The 12,985-nt window shown below is 34.8% G+C and overlaps 1 pseudogene; it reads left to right on the top strand.

The window, feature by feature from the left end:
* Nucleotides 1-12,985, top strand: part of LOC101993554 — a 103,768-nt pseudogene that overhangs the window by 31,503 nt on the left and 59,280 nt on the right.

Here is a 12,985-nt window from a genome sequence, read left to right as displayed (position 1 = left end):
AAAGAGAGGGAAGAGTAACAATATAAGCAAAGGGGTCAAGAACGTGTTGGCGATACCCACTGAAGGAGTTTACCTGAACTAATGGGAGCTCACTGATCTGGACTACCGGGGGGGGGGACCAGCATAAAACCAAACTAAGCCCTCTGAATGTGGGTGAGAGTTATATGGCTAGGACAGACTGCGGGGGGCACTGGTTGTGGAGGCAGGATTTATCCCTACTGCTTACACTAGCTTTTTGGAGCCCATTCACTTGCTCAGTCCAGATATAGTGGGGAGGGCCTAGGTTCTACCTCAAAGAGATGTGCTAGACTTTGTTGACTTCTCATGGAAAGCCTTGCCCTTTCTAAGGTGTGGAGACAGGTGGTGTGTGGGGGGGGGTGGTGGAGGGAGTGAGAGAAGGGGAAGGAGTAGCAACTGGCTTTGGTATGTAAATTTTCAATTAAAGAAAAAAAAACCCAGTTGTTCTCTTTGTTGTTCACAAAATGTAATACTATCTCATACATTTTAGAATCGATTACATCCTTTCTTTTCTTATCTATTCTCTTATTTCTGATCTTTCTATCGCCAAAGAGCTCTTTGGTGGAAAAAGTCTGTGATCTTCTCTTCAATTTCTTATCAAGTCCTTAGTTATTTATAGCTGTAAATTGTAACTTATACTTGTTAGCATCACTTTGCTAACATTGTTACTTCAATACTCCTCAATGATGCTTAAGCACATTTTTTCTTACATGTGAATTTGAAACCCACTGATTTCCTAATATTTTTTTGTATTAAAAATGTCTTTAGGTGCCTTAACCATTAGGATATTTCTGTGGGACACATAGCTATATCTCCTCTTTGCTTAAGACTTGAAGTTATCTCTCAATGTAAAGAATAAAAATAACAGATACTTACTTTCCCACAATCATAATTAGGCCATGGTATGTGATCTATTTCTAGATAATATGATTTTTAAAGAATAATTTTTTATGGGTTTTCTCAAAAAATATCTCTAATAAAATGGCATACAAGATAAAGGTATAATAATTATTCAGCTATGGTATTTTCCTTAAGTACATGAAGCATGAAACTGACCAAGCCATCTTTCATCAATATATTGATAGTAAACCAGAATATGTACCTGTTCAAAGCCTGAAGATAATGCTTACATTAAGAGCTTGGGCTCCCTGAATTCATTACCTATTTAACACCTGAACCTAAATACTTGATATCAGAAGAGATGGTTCACATTTCTCATTGCTTAAACTCCTTTAAAATACATTTCTTTTTGCTCTGAGACAGAATCTTTTGACTTAAGTATTCTAAGCCCCATAGAAATGTCTGAGTATGGAGTATAAACTCACCAAATGGATTAATGGTTAGACATGTTCCTCCTAATATTTCCTAAGTCTCAGATATAAACAGTTAATTAAAGACCCCTGTCATCACTCTACATTTCTCTATGGACATAATCTGTATTTTGGGTATAGTAGACAGGTTTCATTAAACATTACATCTTTTTCTGCCATTGAAAATCATTGATCAGTAAGAAAAGAAAATATCAGTCGTGCAAGAATACTCATTCATATCAAGAAAATAAGTGGTAACATTAAAAACATGTGAAAGGGAAGATCCTTATTCACTCATCTGAATATCATTTCTCTTTTCTGAATATTAAAGACATAATTATTAGGTCTACTCTTAATCAAGTAAGTGCCTAAGGGATGTAGGCTATTGGGCCTAGTTACCTGTTAGTTTTTATAGTTCTTTGATAAAATATCTTTAAGTGGATAGTTATTAGGGATCATGATTTTAGATGTTTCAGTCCATGCTTCTTATTTCATTTCTGTGGACCTGTAGCAAGACAGGATATTTATGGTAGGATGGGCCTGGAGAAGCACAGCTGTTTCACTTATGAAGGTTCAGTAAGCAAAGGATGTCTAGGGACATGAACAGGCATATTGTGGAACAAAGAGACACTTAAGGAACTGTGGATAGTATAGTCAAATATGTCTCCAAGGGCATATCCCAAATGTCCTGATCTGTTCAACTAGGATCAGAGGCAAAAGTTGTCATTATTTCCCAATAGTCCAACAAACACTCATTTTTCAATTTCTTTCTGAAGCCCCACTTGTGAAGATCTCTGCATTGAGAACAAATCTTAGCATATGAACCTTTGACATTAAATATATCAAAGGGTCAGTAATTATTTAAAGTAATTCATGATAGTACATGTTCACTTTACTCTAGGTGTATATATGGAAACAAAAGAAAGCAGGGTATGAAAATGCCATCTTTTGCCATCTTAGAAATCTCATTCTAATATAGTTTTATTGTGAGTTCAGAGTAACAAATGGGCAAGAACCATGTAAAATTTGTAATTTCATTTGTTGATAATTATGAAACATCCAAGACAAGGTGAAAAGTGAAGAAAGTTGGGTTATGGTTAATTCATTTTTATGGTTGAAGAACACCTCTGTAATCGTGAGACATTTAAGACTTTCAAAAAATAAATCATAAAAACACCTGGGGAAAAGTGATTCTAGGCAAGGAAGGGATTACATGATGAGAACTTATGGCAAGATTTACCACATTAAAGAACTGAAAGAAAGTCAGATGGTCAGAACATAGTGACTAAACAGGAAAGTTTACTATATAACATCTAAAGGGGAGACAAAAATTGTTCAGTAGAGTCTCTCAATGTTAAACATTGGCTATGCTAGGGTACAGATGTACTCTCAGACGTTGTAAGGAGGCTACTCACCCCAAAATAATCACACAGAATCTACATTATTTAAATCACTGTTTGGACTATTAGCTCTAGCTTCTTATTGGCTAACTCTTACATCTTAATTTAACCCATCTCCATTAATCTGTGCATCACCCCATGATTGTGGCCTACCAGCAAATTTTCCTTTCTTCCAGCATTCATCTTAGTTTTTCCTTCTTTTCCCTGTTCCCCTATAGCTCTGCTATAGGCCCAAAGCAGTTACTTTATTAACCAATGATATTCACAGCATATAGAGGGGATTCCCACATCATTTCCTCTTTTCTGTTTAAATGAAAGGAAGGTTTTGACTTTAACATAGTAAAATTACATATAACAAAACAGTTATCAAGCAAGAATTATAGTTACAATCACTATGAAGTCGTGGCCTACCAGCAAAGTTTTAGAACATTTGTCTCCAGCATGGCTCAATGACTTCTCTTTTACTCTGCCTCCTTTCTCCCAGCATTCAGTTTAGTTTTCTCCTACAGCTTTGTTCCTTTATAGCTCTTCTACAGGGCCAAAACTGTTCCTTTATTAACTGATGATATTCACAGCATACAGAGGGGAATGCCACATCACTCAGTTGCTTGGGAGAGTGTCACATGCTGATCACAACTCAGATGCAATGCTGGCAAACCTAATGGGGTTTTGTTCCATAATGCTTTTCTTTAGAGGATGGATGTGCTCATCAAGGATAGAGATTTTTACACATTCATGAATTCCTAGGAACAATTATAACTATCACAAATAACAATATACACAAATAAAAGAACGGCATAGCCATAGAGATATTTTAAAACTTAAAGAACTTTGCATATGTGATTCTTTATTGATTTATTTAGACATACATTCAAACACACACACATACACACACCACATACACACATGTGAAAGTACATGGAAATGGTAAAGGAAATGGTTCTGACTAAATATCTACAGATAGGCCACAGACAGTAGCCAGTTATGTTTTAAAATTGATTTCCTCCTGAGAAGTTTAGCTTGCTATAGGATCATCAGAGCAAGATTGGAAGTTACATCCCTGAATGAATTTGTTCTCTTTAGAAAAGTATTAGAAATAATTATGACTTTGACAGTGGGCATGTGCCAAAATGATAAATTGCTTGCCTAGTATGTGGTAAGGCCATGACAGTACTGACAAAGAAAAAGGAATAAGAATAAATGATATGTTTTAAAATACTCTTGAAAGTTTGTCTACTCTGAAGTATATGATGTGACTTCAGACACATCTGCACAAGCAATGATCAGTGTAACTCCTGCTTAACCTTTTACCTTAAAACAAATATTATGTATTGAAAAGCATTTTTTTAATATACTAAAATTCTACATATGTTGATCATGACAAATATTCACTATGTACTTAATTTACAGGTATAGGAATGTAAAAGCAACATAAGGGCAAGTTTACTTCATGCGAATAGGTTTTACTGTTCAATAGTGAAACTGTATTGCTTTTTATTGTTTGACGGCATGAAAATGTAAGTGATATGATATTTCTTATGTTACTAATTGAGCTTGTGATGAATATGGCTGATTATATATTGTAGCAGGATGACTTTGTAGTCCACATGAGAAATGCAACACATCCAATACAACTTTGATATCAACAAAGTTCAAAGTTAGCTGACTATGGTAGTAAGTAATAAATGAAAAAAAAAAAACAACTCATCACTAATTTTTGGTTTGGATTGACTTTTTTTTCCAAAACAAATAACAAATTATTAGTGTCTTTTGTAAATGTGTTCACATAGTAAAGCTAACACTAAAACTTACAAAATAAAATTCTGTATTGGTCGATATATCTCTAAGTAGACTTTCTTAAGTTCATATATTTCATAAAATTCTGTGGTGATTTTTGTTTGTGTTTTAACAAATAAAATTTGCCTGAAGATCAGAAAAGCAGAGCTTCTTACCTCTACTGAATCCTCAGACTAAAGGAGCAATCCTGTTCCTTGGAATCCTCAGACTGAATGCAGTGAGCTCCTGCCTCTTCCAGTCTTATATTCTGCTCTCCTCCCCAGGCATATTCCTTCCTGTCTCCACCTCCTTAGTGCTAGGATTAAGGGCATGGGATCCCAAGTGCTGGGATTAAAGGTGTGAGCTCCATTTCTCTTTTAGACTGATTTAATCTTGTGTATCCCAGACTACCCTTGAACTCACAAAGATCCCTCTGCCTCTGTCTCTTGAGTTCTGGTATTAAAAGTTTATGCCACTGTTGCCTGGCCTCTGTAGCGAACTTTTGGCTTATTTCCACACTCTGCTCTTATAGTGATGTTTATTTGTTAAAGCACCAACAAAATATCACAAGTTTTACTTATAAAATAATGATTTCTAATGAAAAACAACATAGTTCATAAAAAAGTATTTCATCTTTCTATATTAAAATGTCAAATGTACATAAGAGAATTCATCCTCAAGTAGAGTGCAATTATTGTAGTAACATAAATGTTGATACTTTTAATGATCAATTCTTAATTTATCTAAATATGTTTAAGTTAAAAATATTTGTGTTACATATGAATTGAGCATAAAACATTAAATTTATTTTACACCAATTCTAACATTGATTTTTGTGAAAGTCCTATTTGTGTGTAATGAAAAACAACTCAAGTTTATTAAGAGATGTGGCATATTTTGGAAGATGGTCCTAACACGGCAGCACTTTTAAAATGTGGCCATGAAGGTATGAATAAAGAATTCATTGTCTTATTTAAAAATGAGATGCTCATCCTCTTATAACAAGGCCAAGTATGAACTTTAGAAGAAAGATCCTGTGCAGTTTGAGCTATAGCTAAAAACAGTAACAGATATGTTTCAACTGAATGTGGTTTCAAGCGACATTCTGTCTATCTATCTATCTATCTATCTATCATCTATCTTTTATTTATTTTACTTCTAGGCCATAGTGTCCCTTCACTCCACTCCTCCCAGTCCTTCTTGCATCCCGCCTATATTCCCATCAAACCAACACATTGAGACTAGTGGTTACGATTACAAAGCACTTTATTTCCAGTTCTGAAGTATGAATTTTGGGAAAGGTATTTGCATTTGAGCTCTGAGGATAGCATATGAACCCAGTATCATGTATGATTATGTAAAATTCTTTTATAAGACTTTGATCTTTTTATACACTTTTTTAAAAATATAGAACATAATAATTACATAAAGATCTACCCTGTATTTCAATATGTGTATACCTATAAATCTTTATACCAAACTTCACCGACTCTCAGCTCCAGACTCCTGGGAACACTATTGTAACTCTCTAGTTCTGTAAGGTTGGCTTTGTTTGTGGATGTGAGTAAAACTGCAATGCTTCAGACTTCCTTTTGGATTGCTTCAAACTAACTGCACTGATGTGATTGTTACTACTTCACTTCCAAATATTTCCTCCACAGTAATAGGAGACAAACACTGTCAGAATACTTGACATTTCAGAATACCATCTCTTGCTGACTTAGTAATTATATCCTTCTCTAAATCATGAAATATGGAGGAAACATAGACGAGACCACTAGGAACACATAAAATGATTTGCATGTCTAAAGATACTGCCTAATATCAAACAATACAGCATTAAAGTTACATGTTGTGTGCATATAAAATGCACATACAAAGCGAGATTCCTTAAATATAAAACTGTATACTATTGATGCTTAGACCCATGAAACACATGGAGTGTTTACAAAGAAATAAAAATACAGAGCAAATATCACACAGAGAAATCTTCCAATGTTCAAGCGATTAGCTTAAAATAAAATCTCTGAGAAATTCTAGAGAGAAAACAGAATTTCATAATGATATTTGTAACCATCATATTTGTACACAAAGTGATGTGGAAAGATGTCTTGGCCTTCTACCGAATGGCACCATCATTAGCACCTGAATGAAGTTCAAAGCTGGATGCACTTTCTTTATGTGCACATTCCTTGTATGTGCTGTAGTGGGTTATTTCCCCCTTGAGTCACCTTCTGTGGCTGTTCCTTCCCTGTTCTACAGCTTCTTTATACTTGCTGAGAGAAAGCAGTTCGTTTTTCTTTATGTTTTAATTTTTCTTTTTTATGCTACTTAGCAGGTGTTTAATATTTTTTTTGACTTGGAGCTGAATTAGTTCCATATGAGAGTGTCAGAAGAAGCGCGTATGTTAGAGAGCAGAGCTAGCATGAACAGTTCTTAATGATCATTCCACCCTGTTCTCCAGATGTAGTTTGTCCAAAATGATTGCTCACTGATCCAGGTGGAGTGGTATTTTTTACTCGGTCTGGCTTAAAATGATAGTATATAATATAATTATGTCATGTTATGGAAACATGTCTAAGGCTTTATGAGACTCTTTGTCTTTATCAGAATTTATTCTTATTTTGATTTGCTCAGCACACTATTTTAATAAAATGCAGCAAATTATCTATAACAAAACACCACTTCTCTATGTTCTTATTGCCTGACCCTTTAATTGTTATTGTCACTCAATACATTTTATGTCTATGTTTCTATATGTGTTTTGGTGGAAGAAGAAAACTAAATTATCATCATGCCCTTTAAACTCTGGAGGATAAAGCAATTAGTCCTCATTTTAATATTAAAACATCAAATTAAACCATTACACTATGAAACCCTTTAATCTTCCACGCCAAAGCCAAACTAATCTTAAACTGGAAAACTATAAGCTCTCTCCTTTAGAACACTTGAGGTTGACCAGTATGTGTCCACCTTTTCATCCATCCATTTGACTGCTTAGGTACCAGTGGATCATGCTGTTGGGGTGTGGGTTGTTGCAACATTGGGACATAGTAGATAAATAGCTGAAGAAGGTCATAGTGGGATAGTCATTAAGGTTATATTTACCTCCACTCAAGCCAAGCCGTCTAGGTTTTGATTCACAAAGATGTGAAGAGCTGCTGGCTCATACCCCTGCCAGGAAATGCAAAATTATCCTCACCGCCATGACTGACCAAACATTTTACCATGTGAGACAAATCAACCTCTCTTTCAGTTTTCCTGCCAAACATTTTGTCATGGAAATGAGAAACATAGCTAATACAGAGCATAAGTAAACTAAAGTCTAGGAGAATAAAAACAGAGAGGATAAGGTGATTTGTAATCTTATTGTGTCTCTTTATGTTTTTGTTCACTTACCAGTTTACACTACAGATATTTCTATTGACTATGCCTCAATAGCCTAAACTTTCACATTGATAATGAAGCTTTTAGTTCTGTAAATATCTAAATAAACTTCAATTATATGTTTTTATATAATTCTTGCAAATGCCATTGATTTTATATGTATGGCTCATATTCATCTTTGTTCTCTCTGTAATCAACACTTACAGTATATTTGACTCTTTCTTTGATTTGTATTTATCTGTCTTATATTTGTTTTCTGTAATTATCTCTCAACTTGTAATTTTACCGATATTTTGTATTGCTGCTCTATTTTATCCAGCTAATTTTCATGCCTTTTCTTCTGCAAAGATTACCTGAATCCATTCCAAATATTTACTGGCAAGTTACTTTGGCAGCCACTCTTAAAATATGTAATCTTATATGTAGTGTGGAATAAAGGATAGAAAATCCCCTGAGTGTATAGAATATGCCATCTTTTCCAGAGTTCACAGCTGCACAGATTTGCACAGATAGACTATCTTACATTGTTGGGGGTATATTTCTCTCTCAAAGAGCTTAGCACTACAGACTATTGCAAAGGCTTAAAATGCAGAGTGGGCATATTGTGCAGCAACCAAACATACTTAAAGTAATTTGAGTTATCTGTTTTCCTACGTTCACATATGTGCCCTATTAGTTAATAGTGGATCTTGATATACTGTATGTGGGCAATCCCATCATTCACTTCACAAGCAGTCAGTCTATCAGGAAATTGCATAAGTGGAGACTGTTTCAATCTTCTTCAGGCATTTCGCTTTTCAGAATTTTGTGAAGGGGTTTTCTCAATATCTATCATACACAAAGTATTCGAAACTTCTAAAATCTGCCAACTCACATGTATATTTCAGAACATGAAATAACAATTTTCTTTCTGAATCCACCTTCTGCCCACTCTTGACTTCTATCCTTTGAGGTATTTTTATGACAACACAGTGGTCTCTATTTAAAAAAAAAGCAGTCCTTCTCCTTTGTACCCTTTCACACTCATAGGGACTACCTACATCTCATAAACGACAGTGCCTTGAGAAAGCCCTTTGTTTCTTAGGGTAGGAGTCATGAATTATTGTTTTCCTCACATCATGTTTCTCTTTGTAGTCATTATGTATGAGCACAACACACATCAGACATTAATTTCATTTATAATTCCAGGAAAAGAAATCATGGAGTCAATGGCACAATTACAAAGCTGTAGAAAACTAGATTCTGCCAACAGTGGACAGACAGGCACTGAGCATTAACCTGTAAAAGTTGATAAAGATCATGAAAAGGACAACCAGGTTAAAGAAGGGCCACCTTCTTTAATTGAAGCTAACAACTCATTACTGATATGATTAAGGTACCTCCCTGAAGTCATTAATAAATGTAAATGAAGATGGAAATTTTAAAATTGTAATATGAAAAGGGAGTATGTGAAAATGAGAAAAAAAATGATATAATAACAGGTGTGAACCAAGTGATGATGATGATTACAGAGCCAAGGGAAGGAAACAGACATGGAGGAGTAGAGCAGAATTTCTCTAGCACAGTCCTAAAGTGATTGTATTTTCATTCTTAATGAGAAAATATATTTCCAAAATGTGTAGTTGATAATTCTTTGGGTTGGCATGGTTAGCAGACCTAATAAAATCCATAGCTTTTCATAAAATGATTTACTGAGTAATACTCCTTTTAGTGGATGGCTGGGCATGTGTCTCATAATATCCTATCTAAAAATAAATTCACATGAGCAATTTGATATCTCATTTTAGTTTTACTTAGTTTGTCACATTAATCATTGATTTCCAGGCTTATAAATAAGCTTCCTGAATAAATTAATACATGTTTCTTAGACTGGATATGTTTGTCAGGACCCAATCAAATTGTAATGATAAGTACAGAAAAAGGGTAGAAAGGTCTGATCTTACTTGCTTTCTCTTCTCTATTAACATCAATGATGGGCGGAGACATCAATCTTTTTAGTGCCTTGTGGTGGCTAGTAAGTATTGATTTTTAGCTTGATAAGAACTATAATCACCCAAGAGACAAAACCATTGGGCACATCTATGCGAGGGGTTCTTTAAATTAGGCTTTCCTCTGGGCATGCCAGTGTGGGGTCTTCTTGATAACTCTGATTGAGGTGGTAATTCCCTGAATGTAGCTAGTACCAAAAACTATGGCTAAGATATAAGATGGTTTATTTGTTTATTTATTTATTTTGACTACTTGTAATTTTTATGTGTAAGTTCATCGGTTTTGCTGTTTCTATTTTCCAGCACCTTCTGAAACAATGGAATTTTCAGGCTTTCAACTTGGGCTGAAGGTCAGTAGAACTCTGAATCTCTCCGAGCCTTTTAGGTAAAGATTGGTACCACTGAGTAATCCAGTCATATGGACTGAAGAGCTACAGTTATTAATCTCACCTGTCTGAATATAGCATTGTTTGACTCCTCAGTTCCTATAGTATAAGCCATCCTAATATTCCTTTCTTTAGCTCTTTTATTTTTGAGGTTATAATATACCTAATTCATTTGAACCCCCTCTACTTCTTCTTAATACTCCAATACACTCCTCCTTGTTCTCTTTCAAACTTCCTTCCTCTTTTTAATTGAGTGATGTTATATGAATTTTTATATATGTATATACAATAGATATTCTTAAATGTAGCCTGTTTTTTGTTGCTGCTCAGTGATACTCCTATTCTTGTTTTTAATGTTAACCATTTTGGTGTTGGATAGCAAATTTAGTGTTCTTGTCCTTTGGAAAAATTTATTTGTCCCCACTTACAATGCCTTAGTTTATTGAGAGCTTTTTGGGAGATATCAGGGTGAAAATAATCTCTCACTCTATATTTTTCTTTACCTGTTTCTTTTTTGTTGTGCCTCCATTTGATTCTCCTATCTTACTTCTAACTTCTAGCTTCTTCATATTTTTCTAGCTTCTTTTCCTCTAGTCTAAAAAAAATCTCTTTTTTTCCCCTAGGAGCCTTGAAGTAATAAGGAAATTACAGGAGTTCCCTCTCATTGGTCAAAAGCGCATTCTTAGGGTAAGCAATTAGGAGAGCTGAGCTAGTGCCATGGTTGCACAGGAGTGCAAGGTTACAGGACTAAGTCTGTGACTAAAGGGTGGGGTTACAGAGTCCTGTGCGATAATCTTTGAGACATAGATCTTTTGTTAGCAGACTGGCAAGCAAAGAATTGTCATACATTTCTTAACAACCTTGACTGGACGTCTGTGGCTCTGACCTTGTACATAATTGTAAAGTTTTAAACTTATGACCTATTTACAAAAAATCTTTGGTTTTGTTTGAACTTGCTTTGAGTAAAAGTTAGCTAATTATGTGCAGTTAGTGTGAGCCAAAGAAGAAAAGACTTTAAATTGCCCATAGTTATTGTGGGACAAATATATCTAGTTATGAAGCATGTGTGAGTATATATTTTATATAACAAAGTTATATATCTAAATGAAAAGAAATCTTCCTGACTATCCACAGATATATGTGCCCATAAGATTGAGATGTATTCTTGCGATTTTATATACACATCACATGAGATTACACACTACAATACAGGTAATGTGGGGAACGATCAAGCTGCTTTAGCAAAAGTGAGCAACAATTTTCAGACTCAACGGTCCTGCAGCCCTTGCCTGGGCAATATTAACTTCCATCAGATAATCATTCCTCTCATGGGTTGACATTGAACACTGGTTGTTACCTGCTGTAACTCTCAAGGTCCTTGACAATGGTTCTCTGTAGTTTCATTATTCATTCTTAGTGTTAAGGCCTCCTGGACTTTCTCATGTCCACTGTAAAATGTCTACTGGTGTTATCCTTGTTCAAGTCATATTAATGTAGTCATCTTAGTGATATTTATGTGTGTATCTTCTGACATTATTAGAATAATCTCACAAAAAAAATTTTCCGATTCTCTGGCTGCAATTCTGTTTTTGATAAATACCCATTCCATTGGTTTACTTCCTCAAGTGAACCCTGAGTAGTACACACCTACATACCTTTACATTTTTTTGCCATTTTTTGAAAAAGTGTGTTTTAATAAGTATAAAGCAAGAGATCAAGGTTAAACAAAAAACCTAACACCTGTGAATACAAATATTTCTTTTTTTACTTTTCATAAAGTTTACACCTATGAAAATAAAGTTCTGTGAATGATGAGACTCTATGTAGACTTGATGAAGCAGAAGAACAATTGCAGAAAAGTTAGAAAATCTTTGGTCATAAATGAAGAAAACAGGAAAGCAGAAAGAATGGAGGAACAAGAAGGGGATGAAAGAGTAAAAGAAAACAAAATAGATGGGGAGCCAAAGGTAAAGGAGCAAGAGGAAATTGCAGAAATGAAGGTAAATCAAGGAGAGAAATGCAGTCTCCCTTCTTTGTTTTTCTAATTTCTTCTTTCAGTTCAAGAAGAAATTAAAGTAACAGTAAGGATGTTTGAAAAAGATCATAAGGAGGGGCTGGAGAGATGGCTCAATGGTTAAGAGCATTGCCTGCTCTTCCAAAGGTCCTGAGTTCAATTCCCAGCAACGACATGGTGGCTCACAACCATCTGTAAAGAGGTCTGGTGCCCTCTTCTGGCCTTCAGGCATACAGACAGAATATTGTATACATAATAAATAAATATTAAAAAAAAGATCATAAGGAATCATACTTCTCTCTCCCTAAGAATGTTTATGTTGTATAATTCAATGTATACATGTATAGTTAAAAAGAATTTTTTTTTCTATTTGTATTTGCATTTCTCTTCCCAAGAGCAATACATAATCTAATAAAAACCTCATCACCAACATAAAAACTCCTTTGTTAGTTGTTGGTCAGGATTGTCCAAGAGAGTCCTCAGATATTATAAACTATTGATGCTGTTTTTGAGCGCACCCCAAAAGTAGAAAGAAATGTGCTATTGATAAAGACACCATGTACTTTGAATGCAGGACTCATAGGACCTGAGGTAGATTGATGAGAAAGCCTTATTCCTCAGGATTAGCTATCAAGTTACCAGATATTGCCTTGCAAGCTTCTAAAGGAGAAAAGGAGTGAATCACCCAATACTCAGTCCCAGATAT

This window comes from Microtus ochrogaster, linkage group LG5 (assembly GCF_000317375.1).
Source record: "Microtus ochrogaster isolate Prairie Vole_2 linkage group LG5, MicOch1.0, whole genome shotgun sequence".
NCBI classification, from domain to species: Eukaryota; Metazoa; Chordata; class Mammalia; order Rodentia; family Cricetidae; genus Microtus; species Microtus ochrogaster.
This window is presented reverse-complemented; position numbering and strand designations above follow the sequence as displayed.